We start from the raw sequence: 12,712 nt of genomic DNA on the forward strand, positions 1-12,712 counted from the left end.
AGCGCGGCTATTTACCCCCTCCCCCTTTCACTGAACCCTCGGATATAATCATCAAGACAAAGAAATTCAGAAGAGGGCTCAGACAGTAGTTTCGTGAAATTTTACGCCGGTGGGAAGGGGGGGGGGGATGGGAGGGGTTGTGAAATTCCAAAATTAAGGCTTGCATCAGTGCGGTGTGTAATCACATTATGTGGCAAAATGAATAATATCAAGGGGAGGGGTAATGGACTGGAGAGAAGAGGAGGGAGTGTGATGTATGAGAGAAAGAACGAGGGAATAGAGTGGAGGGTACAGGAAAGAGTGAGGAAAGAAAGGAGAGGGCAAAGAACACGTCCAAGGGAGAATCTTAGAAATAATATGTCAGATGTCAGAGTCGTAGAGTGCATGAAGGGGGGTGGGTATTAATGAATAGATTTTCTCATAAATTACGAAAAGGAAATAAGGTGGAGACAACTAGGCCTCCTCGGCATTATTTATTAACTGATCGATGCTGCTGAATTCTGTCAAACAATATTAATCATAGTTGCTCTATAGCCTACTCGAGACGAATACACACCGCTCTGTGTCCTCTCAACCAGTGGATCGAAAGACACTGCTCTCTCCCCTCTCGCTCATCGTTGTTTTTAGTTCTTTACTTTTATTTTATTGCCTAAAATCCCCCCACCCCCCCCCCCCTCTGTAGACACGTGTGTCTCACGCACCACGTACATCTATATTATATTTTTCTGTTACCTGTTTTGTAGCCTTTCAAAAAACGGCTACAAAACGGCGAAGTGTGTCCATTTATATTTCTCCATAGAAATGAACAAAACGAAACGGCTATCAAATATTGTTCTCCATTTTGAACATAATGATAATGATAATATACAGTTCTTGTATAGCGCATATCACATTATGAATAATGTCTCTATGCGCTTCCAAAGGACTTGGATATTATTACCCCAGCTGTAGCTTGGCAGCCGTAATTACTAAGATTACAGCGCACACGCATGCCAGGTACCCAATCACCTCACCTGGGTTGAGTGCAGCACAATGTGGATGAATTTCTTGCTGAAGAAAATTACGCCATGGCTGGGATTCGAACCCACGACCCTCTGTTTCAAAGTCAGAAGACTAACAGGACTAATCCACTGGGCCACAACGCTCCACAACATCTTTGCCCACTGACCCCCCCCCCCCCCATCTCTGGTCCAATTTCTTTCCCCACTACGCATGGGATGTTTACGGGTAGATGCTATTCAAGCTAAAATGTCACAAGATGATAATAATTCTTGGCTAGTATGAATAATCGAATCGTTAACCGGGAGAGTTGTATACAGTTAAGGTTGTATACAGTCTTAAGGTTATATACATGTATATGCCTTTCGTGTCTGATTTGGAATGGGGAATGACCATGCTTTGGTTACCAAGAGCAACCTATCCAATAATGTTTCTTGATTTACTTGAAGTTCTCACCCCTCCCCCCCCCCCCCCTCCACATGGCCTGTTACCAATCCGTGCCCAACAAACATCGGAAATGCGCCTTAAATCAATAATATTGGTTGGTTGTGGGACATTCTGATACCATCAGTCAAGTCAAGTGTTAAATATACATGTATATATATATATATATATGTAGGGTTTTTTCTCCTTCATGCCACTATCCACAATCCTTCACCTTTCAATTTAAAGGTAAAGTCCACCCCAGAAAAAGTGATGACTTTAATTAAATAAATAGAGAAAAATCGAACAAGCCTAACACTGAAAATTTCATCAAAATCGGATGTAAAAAAAAGAGATATAACATTATAAAGTTTATTTTTTTCACAAAACAGTTATTAGCACAACTCAGTGGGAGAGTCGATGATGTACATCACTCACTATTTCTTTTGTTTTTATTGTTTGAATTATACAATATTTCAATTTTAACAGATAAAACAACAAGGACCAACTTAACTGAACCATATGATGTTAAAACAATGGTAATACCACATGTTCAGGGAGAAAGAAGACTTTGTTTCACAGGAGAATGGGATGAAAATTTAGAATATTTCATATAAGAAAATACAAAAGAAATAGTATGTGGATGACGTCATCAGTCCCTTCATTTGCATACCGACCATGATGTACATAAAATAACTAATTTGTGAAATTAAGAGAAATTTAAAATGTCATAACTGTTTTATTTTACATCCGATTTTGATGAAAGTTTCAGTGTTATGCTTGTTGGATTTTTCTCCTTTGATTCAAATCAGCTCTCTCTCTCTCTCTCTCAATCGCCTCATTCTCTAACTCCCACCTCCCTCACTCCATTTTTCTCATCACCTCTCTACAACTGTAAAATAGATTGTAACACCCAGTTCCCACTGTGACAAATTGCGCCAAGATTCATAATCGTGGAGTAATCGTAGTGATCTTATTAGATCGTATCAGTGGCCTGTTGCAGAAAGAGTTGCAATCAATCGCAACTCTAAAAATCATGCGCAACTTGATTTTCAACCAATCAACAACGCGCATTTGGGACGTGTGATTGATCTTTTGACTTGCGTTTAAACGCAAACTCTTTCTGCAACGGACCCTAGATCATATCAGATCAGTCGTGGCCAAAAAATTGTGAATGGTTGAAAATTGTTCGCGATCAGTTACAATAGACCAATCGTAGCTTTCGTAAAGGATCGCACCACAGTGAGAAGGAAGTATATAAGAAAATATATCTTTTTAAAACAAACCAACAAAAACAATGACGAGATAGAATGTAAGAGAATGTCGCATAACAGGAGCTAAACCCTGTATAATATATCTTTATTAACACATGCTACACAGCTTGCATTGCAAGTGGAAGAGAATACAGCCTCATGCTACAAGTTTTAATTTCTATTTCAAGACATACATACAAAGACAAAATAAAGATAGAATACAAAATAATACAGACACAGTAAAACTGCCTGAAATTTTAGATTCATCTTGCAACAGACTCAAAGCATCTCTAATAGAGAAGGCTAACTTATTTACAAAGGCATGAAATTGTAATACATTTTCTAAAGTTTCCCTAAAGGCAAAATCGTTAAATATACTCCAAATAGAGATGATAAATAAGTGGCTAAAGAGATGCGAAATGAATAAGTTCATCATAGTTTGAAGTACCAGCCAATTGAAGAAGTTTAACATAACACGGATAACGCAAATACTATGAAGAGTACTGTACTAGTAACTATACACAGCATTAATGTACTAAGATTCTATCAGGAGAAAGAGGAAAATTATCATAAGTGTCATTAATCATATTAACAGAGTTGTTCAATGATAAAGCTCTGGGGGTCCGTTGCAGAAAGAGTTGCGTTTAAACGAAGTCAAAAAATCAATCGAAAGTCCCCAATGCGCACTGTTGATTGGTTGAAAATCAAGTTTCGCATGATTTTTAGAGTTGGGATTGATTACAACACTTTCTGTAACGGGCCCCTGAATAGATAGGACATTAATCAAAACGGCACATCGTGTTCTACAGCAGTTTGTTATGCAATTTTTATATGTTGTTTCTAATGACCTTGATGACAAAACAATCAATACATGATGGCAGGCTTTTAATTGTAAACCATGATTAAACAAATAAACCCCAAATCATACAATTGAATGATGGAAGCATGAGCTTTGCTTGCTGGCAGCCAGAATCAAGGGAGTTCTACATGAAAATATAATTATACAAACTGGACCATTATCCTTCTGACTGTCATCAGAATGCCTTGCTTTCATGTGATGAATTTCAGAGCTGGTGTCAAGGAAGATTAGGGCCTCTGTAAAAACAGATTATATTTATTTATCACCTTCTATAGCACCCTGCAGGCTGGGAATCAGTATAATAAATTACATTATCGTTTTATAATGTTTTAAAGTTATTTAGGCCAACATCTTGACATAAAAATTCAACCTGAATATAACTTAAAAGTATATATATATTTTGTGAGAGAAAAAAGAAAGAGATTTTCAAGAAAAGACATGAGGCATCCACCCTTCAACCCCATCATAAACACACGACATATATTTTTTCCCTTTAATTCATTAATACAACACAAATCTTTTAGCACTACATCTTATATCTTAACAGACTACATGTATAGCACTGACTCATGCTCAGACCTTAAGCTTGTGCGAAATTGAACATGACTGCACAATAAAAAAAAACATCTTTTAAGGACACCCAAGCGAAACTGAAAAGTGGCCACTGTAAACAGGTGGCTTTTTTAGACAGGTTTTTAAAAACACATTCCTATCAAACAGGGGGGGGGGGGAGAATTTAGATGACCACTAAAGACAGGTCTTCACTATAGACTAATAACGGCTATAGGACAAGTTTGAATATACTTGTGGCTCCCCAGGAGACATCTTATCTGTTGTCGGCAAGGAGATGAAGGGCGTGATTCTAGTTCACCCATGGTGGATTGATTCCAACATTGCTCAATGGGCATTAAACCTTTCTAGGAAACAAATCTTCAATAGCATAAAACACACTCGTGAACTAATGTTCCAAGAACAAAACTAGGATGTATCAACCACAACAAAGCAGCATCTTAAATTGCGAATTGTGCATTCAACGTACAATATAATTGGTATACGAACAAAAGAAATAACACATTAATAAAAAAACATAACGGTTTGGAGTGGTAGCCATTGCACAAATCGTGATGTACCTGAAAATTGATAAGTGACGTTTTCCTCGCACTATAATTTATGACCTAACCTCAGTATTTTTCTATTAATGACAATGTACATTGATATAATGTAGTGAATGCAGTGTTTCATGTACACACCATGACAATTCCTGGAAAATAAGTGATACAAATTTATTCAAACAATTACCCCCCCCCCCTTCAAATACTACTTGGAGTGAATGTTAACTACTTTGTGCTGATAGAATAACAACCTGTACCCATGTTGATGTATGTATGTGGTTTCATTCGCTATTCAACACTATGCAGTGATGCATCTGTTAAAGCCAAAAGATGTCTAACTTAACAGAACTTACTCACAGAAGTCATCAGATATTTCAGCGGCTTAATTACATACCTATAATACTCTTTTTTTTCTATTTACTCAATAAAAAATACATCATTGCCTCATATTTCCAACATATCTGAGGAGTGTTTCATTACGCATATCGTCACTGATTTTCACTATTTTGCTCCGAGCCAATCAGATACAAGGATTTCAGTAGCTTATAACAAGAGCCGGTAGAAATCTTCCTCTAATCTGATTCCATTGTACATCTTGCAATCACTTTCAATAATACAGCCTGAAGCGAGGTATTTTCAAATTACTTCCAGGATCCAACAGCTTAACTTAAGCTTAAGAGAGGGAATTGTATTCAACATCTGCATAACAGGTTTTTATACAGTGCCCTGTTCCACAAAAGGTACGATTTTACAACTAATCGTAACTGTACATCTAGGCAAATCATGTACAAAGATATCAGTTTGTTAAAATGGAACATACATCTCTAGATTACAGTCCAAAGAATTTGTTTAGAAATTTGAATATTTACAAGGAAATGATTTGCACACTCAAATAAGTAGGCCTACATGTACATGTATGTAAAACAGTATGCTTGGTATGAAGAATTGATACCCCCCCCCCCACCAAAAGAAAAAAATGTTTAAAATTGTCATAGAGGCAGCCCAATCGCAAAGAAGTAATATCTGATAATATAGATAAAGCCATTACATAGGAACCTCACAAAATGTGAATCAAATCTAAAAAATGTGACTTTATAGTTTATACTGAAGCAAGCTAATCAAAGAAAACAAATACTCCATGTATTTAATGTAACATTCTGCCTACACTTCAAATGCAATGATGTGAAATGACAAAGACTATTATAGAAACAACATCTCAAGCTGACACAAGGATGCAGGGTGTCTGGGACATCTGCCGCAGAACATTATCATAAGCCCTACGGCAAATCACAGTGGTTTAACCCCCATGACCTTACACAGGACACAATTCACATTTAGCATGAGAAGTGATCACTATTCTCTCAAATTGGCAACAGGAGTATATCTGATTGCTAACAATCTGGTGTACGTTGTATAATGGGCCATTGGAAGATCGATTGCAGGTCAAGTTAGGTCTTAAATCAATTACAAGTCTTTTAATTAGTTGCAAATTAACAATTACTTGCTGGTGCGTTTCATGCATCAACAAAAATGAATTGATTTGCTTGAGCTGAAATTCATCTAATCAATTGTGCATTTGCAACTGAATATTTTCTTGCAACACCACCTTATATGAGTTCAAAAAAGTGTGCAGGTTTTCATACTTGGAAGATTTAAATCACAGTATGCAACAAGTAAAAAAACTTAAGAGCTTATTTCTATTCTGGGGTTGAACATGAAGTACTTATCAGATATGAGAGTAACTTGGGTTCGATTCCCACTTGGTGTGCTAGTGCTATTTGGCAAGGCATTTATCCTCATTTATCCCTCGTAGAGGACCTTAACCCTAAAAAGGCGTGGGGGATTTGAATCACCTTTTCCGCGACCATTCCGCTGCACAAATTTTTTTGACCGCGCCGCTCACTGACTTTTTACTTTGAAGCCTTGCGCATCTTTTGAGAGAAAACTTATGATGCCCGGGTATGTGGTTCCGAAATTACGCAACAGCTTGTAAGTGCATGTTTGACCCAAAATTGCTCCAAAACGTGATTCTGTGTTCAAAGTCAATGTAAATTGTGTTTTCTCATTATATTCATAAAGAAATTGTTACTTTTACTTTACAAAGAAAAACAAAAGGTCGAAAAACAAAGAAATACATAAGCAATTTTTAAAGCAATGATATACATAAGGAATTCATTTTCAAACAAGATTTTTTTTTTTCATTTGTAATTGTTAGCAATGGTATAAAGAATATTAACAGCAAAGATTACATGTAGCATTCTGGGGGCATTTTTTTTCTTATCTCAGTATTTACAAATGTTACTGTTTTTAATGTTTGAAATATGTAATGAGTCTATTGTTTGTACTTTGTATACATGACCAATTCAGCCATTTGGCTGCGACTCATGTTTTTTTCTTAGTTAATTAGAGCAAACACTATGACCTATGGTAGGCCATCAATGCCAAAGATGAAATTTACTTAGTTTCTTCTGAAGAAACAAATCAATTGACATTTCCATATCAATGTCATCATTTAGTGGAATTTATATTTTGAGTCAAACTGCACAAATCTCTTTTTAAAATGTGACTGTAATGGAGTGGTGTGGCGTGCAGTGGGTCTAAGTAAAGTGAGTCGGTCTTCTGAATTATATTAAACAAAATAACTACATGAAAACTGATATCAGTTTGGTGATTATTCCCATTCTGTGTAATCTCTTCCATTGGAAATAAAGGATAAAGACTTTGAAATCTGAAGTTAAACAATAATGATCAATTCAACATACATCACCACATTCAGGGATTTTCCCTTTTGGTCTGGTAGAAGCCATCTGCTTGCACTTCATTGTCTCTCAGCCTATTAACTCCACAAATTATCTCAAATGTGAAATAATAAAATTCTTTCCATCTTTTACCTCTTGAAATTAGTATCTATATTGAAGTTACTTGTTTAAAAAGAAAGATACAATTTTATGCTTATTCATTATTCATTCAATCTCCTCTGCACTAAATTCGTGTAATTCTTTGCATGATGGATATGAATAAGTATGGATTTTACAATTTATCTATTTCAAGAATTTCTTTCAAATTTCTCTTCAGGGATTTCCCCCGTTTTTTTAGGGTGGAAAACCATCTGCTTCTGCTTCAATGTACCGTACTCAATTCACTAAACCTCAAAGAGTGGGGGGGGGGGGGTGGAGAGCACACCTGCAGGGCCGTCTTACAAAGACTTGCAATTGATCTGGGTACAGTTTCAAAGAGACTTGTAACAACTCAGCCAATCAGGTTGATGAATTTTAGTAGCTTATAATAGTGATTAACTCTCTTGGATACATAAGTACTTTAATAGCAATCATCAGAATTCTCGACTAGAGATAAATTCACCAAAGCAATAGTCACGTATATTGTATTCTAAGTCAGAATGAAAGATAAATATTGAAGGGGAAATACAAGAAAACTACCCACAGAATCCAAACTGACAATTTCCATTAATCATTTCCTTCTAACACCAATTGATGAAGACATTACAGGCAATGTAACTTTAAAGCTACTATGAACCAGTAGCCTCAAATAGCACCACCTCAGTCCTTTCTACTCATACCTGACCAGGTTCCCATAATGAAACACTCTGAGCAGTGTAGTCTTAGAATATAGGCCCACTTGAATGATATCACACAAGTTCACTATATTCCTATCACAGTAATAAACAACAAAGTAGAAACAAATACTTTTCCCTTTAACACATTTTAGTTTCATAATAGAAATATCATAGGCCAATTTCTTCTGTGTATTATCAATAGTTATCTCAAAGGGTATATTTCAAGAATAGATATTTATAACACAGAGTCAAATGGTCAGTTTTGTCTTGCTGTAACATTCAATGACTCCTTGCAAAAGAGAATTTAAAACCACAGCAATAGACGGACGTCAAATCTGTCAATGCGAGTGAAATGATTGCTAAATAAATCTTTTTGAGAACATAAATGTAAAATAAATCTTGACTAATACAGTGACCCTCAAAAAAGTTTTTGAAGAGATATTTACAGTTCATATAATTGAAATTGTGATTAACTATCTAAAGGGCGAATAGTGGAGCACATTTAAGACTGAATACTCTTATCTTTTGCTAAGAATTATCCCTATGTCATGAAAAACTGCAAAATTTCACTTATTAACTATTTGAAAAGGAAATTCTAGAAGGATTAGAGAGGTTTTGCCTCTTAATACAAGCATTGGAATTTCTTTGGTACTATTCTCCTTAAATACTCGCATAACCGAGAATTATCAACAAAAATAATGGATTTCATTGGTGGGAAAATGGTATTGCACATTAAAGCCTTCAACTATCATTCTTTCAGATTTATACTTATCAAGAATTATTCTCTGCTTCAAAGAGACATCATCTTGGAATGAATAAAGTGAAAGGATTTAACTTGTAAAATAAGTGATTGGAAAAATGCAAATCATTGCATAATAAAAGTAACAATAAGAAATGACTTGATCAAGTGTTAGTAAGTGTTGCCACATAATTGTTCACAAGATAATTGGAAAACATCACTGATCCATGCACATCAATCAAGAATGATTTAGGGAAGGGGAAGGACCAATGGCAGGATAAAGCTTATTTTCTTCTGATATATATGTAAACTATTAATAATTCTCCTTTTATAATATTGGAAAAATGTCTCATGCTTTTTACAGAGAACACTGGTCATGATGGTCAGAATGTGGGTAGCTTGATTTGCAAGGAAGTCTGTGACTACCTGATTGGAAAAAATAAATCAATGTATTTCAGTTCTAATTTTCGCAAACATGAATGTAATAGAGTAGGATGTGATATAGTGAAAAAAATTCAAGCATTCAGATTTCACCTTTTTAATTTTAAACGCAACAATGCATATGAATATAACAATATACAGTGCACAACTAATATTATAGCACATGAATATTTCATCTTTTTCAAACCATGCTATGATATGAAAGAAAAAAAGAAAGAGAAGCATCACTCAAATGTGTGGTATAATTTCTCTTCATCTTACATGCAGTGGTGTATAATTTTCATATTTATAAACAATTGCCTAATTCAGTTCATGAATTATGATGTTGGAAATTGTACACAAAGTAATTAGGTTAGAGTAAACTGACCTTTGACATGCACCAAGCTCATACCGAAAAGGCAGCACCTGTACCCAGGTATTAGTCTGCAAGTACAGACTCAAAACTGCAGCTTTAATACATTTGACCATGTCTAGAGTGAAGACTAGACTCCAACATCTCTGTCTGTATCAAATAATAAGGTAGAACCAGCCACACTACATGAGTGAACATAGTCTCACTATTTCAGACTCTATATACTGCACTTTATGAAAACCATAGGTCTGAGCCCGAAGACTACTAAGGTACATACACAAGACATCAGCTCATTCTTAACCAAACTATTGTGATGGGAGATAATTATTGGGTACTCAACTCTGCCCCTCTCATGACTGGGCATGTGCATTGATGTAAAAGACTTTCCCTGTATTAGGAACCAGGGCCCCCTATCACAAAGCCTCTAAAGCAATAATTGTAGTACAATGTTTTATCACCAACTGCATTGACCATGATATACCATCAATCGTAAAAACTCGACCATACAATTAATAGCTAAGCTTTGTGCTACCAAACTCAAAGTATGAAAGTAAAACATTACATTAGATAATGTACTATATACATCCTCATGATAGACAATTGAATCATAATCAATAACATGACACTCGCATAACTACCTTTACGAAACTAAAAGATGAACAGATGGTTTTCATGCTAAAAATATATTTACAAAACAATATATATCTATATAACATGATACTGCTATCTGATCTGTTAACAAAAATTAAACAAGACAAGTATGTAATACCATAGACCTAACACAAGGTAAAGCCGACATGTACAACACAACAAAGACAAATATTATATATCTATTTTTCATATATAGTTCTCAAAACAGGACCCTGTTAGACAAAAAGATAAAATCTATTGTATCTATTGTACAGTGAAGCGTAACTTTTGTCTATGGCAAAGCATAAACAAAAATTACAACTGATTGTTCATTAATATTAACCGCGTTCAGACGAAAGCAACTTTAACAAGGTCGTGTGAACTAGCCACGACCTCTTCCTCTAACAAAGATACTCTTGACTTTTTCCAGTATGATCTCGCTACTAGTATTAGTTGGTGAGAGTACGTTGCATGGGCAGACAAGATCTTGGACCTTTTGTCTAGATTAACAACCCTATGACGTCTGGAAGTTACACAAACCCTCCACGGTGATCCCCGCGAAGGCTGTGGTGAATTGGCCGGAGTTTCTTCCCACGACCATCGTGTGGACTCAGGGTCGTAGTAACATGAATATCATTGGAATTTTAGTTGATGTGCCATAAATTTTTACTCCAACTTGTAAATTACGTCTGAACATGGCTATTATCTCTTTACCGGGCCTAGTATTGATTGCAGCACAAGAAAATGGCATGGAAATAAACCATGACCTATTATATCTATGAACTATTCTATTCTTTTTTACTCAATAATAAATAAGTTTACAAAAAAATATGTTATTTCAAATTCTTCTCAAGGTCTTTCTTGAATGGTCTCTTTGAATGATGGTTTACAAGGCAGAACAATATTAGCAAAGTCTTGTAAAGATGACTTCATTCTTATACTTTAGTATCGTTTAATAAAAATCTCTACTGAAGAGAATAATACTATTACACAATATTTCACAACTCATGCTATATTTCATTATCTGCCACCTCTAGTATCAGTTCCACATATTCCTTAGGAATAGCAGAATATTATGAGTTAAAATCGAAAAACGAGAACAGAAAAATATATACATAAAGAATATTGTTGGATGACATACAAGCATGTTTATCCTACTGTATTTTTTTTAATAACTTAAAAAAACAACTGTTTTTATAGGATATTACGAGCAATTGGGGAATAGAAATTCACACACACAGATATTTAAAGTGAATTAGAATCTAATTCACTGGAAATGAAAATAAAACACATTAAGTTCAAACAAAGCCCCCCCCCCCTCCCCAAAAGCAACTCCAATTACAAAAATTTAACCTGTGAGCTCTCTCCTTTCCTCACTGAAAAGGAAGACAAATATAATAATATGAGACACGTAGAAGAGCACATGGTATGCAACAGCTTACATCTACCATACATATTATTTACTCAAATCTTGTAACCTGCTATAAGGCCTCATCTCATCAGAACTAGTCCAGGTCGCAGAGTCCCATGACATATCAATTCACAGGCACTCCCTAAGCGATGTACAATATATCTTTTGGTAATCATCTTGCTTACTAGTCTTATACATCATGAATGATTGCGTTGAACATTTTCTTTAAAATAGTATATGTTAATAAATCATTTGTATTGTTTTTGGACCAACCTTAACAGACCTGGAAGGAACTTGAACTTGAAAATTTTCTTTAAGTTTACCTTTACTGCAAAAAGGAAGTAAACTCATTGACTATTGAATTTTGTAACTTTTATAGGCTCTCTTAGCGGACAGTCTTGTTTTAGTAGACAATGTGTTAAAATATGCAAGCTTCGTCAGTTGAGCTGCTGTTGCGTAATTCAGTGACCAACGTTTAAAATGAAATCAATGTGCCCTTCGGTTAAAAATCAATCTTTACAATTAGGTCCTTTGGAGAGGACCTACGGTCATCGGTCATCTGGCCTATCAAATTCCAGCCTATCTCTTGCTCATTTCAATTTCCACTGAAATCCAAAGCCATAATCGTTAATACTGACATGATGTATCCAAGTCAACTCGTCACAGTAAGTTCTTGAAGATCTCTTGAAGGACTCTCTGACACACAATGTCATGTTAACGACCATCAATTATTGCACTGATGATGAACCTACTTCAATCATTCTCTTTCAAGCCAGCTTTCTCATCAGTTTTATATCATTATATTCACTTATAATTCATAATCTAATACTCTTCTCCTTCTTGCAAACATAAATAAAATTTTCCACTTACACTTAAAGTAAATTAAGTGGTTAAAATGACTGGTACCTCAACCCAGAAG

This window comes from Lytechinus pictus, chromosome 2 (assembly GCF_037042905.1).
Source record: "Lytechinus pictus isolate F3 Inbred chromosome 2, Lp3.0, whole genome shotgun sequence".
Classification (NCBI taxonomy): Eukaryota; Metazoa; Echinodermata; class Echinoidea; order Temnopleuroida; family Toxopneustidae; genus Lytechinus; species Lytechinus pictus.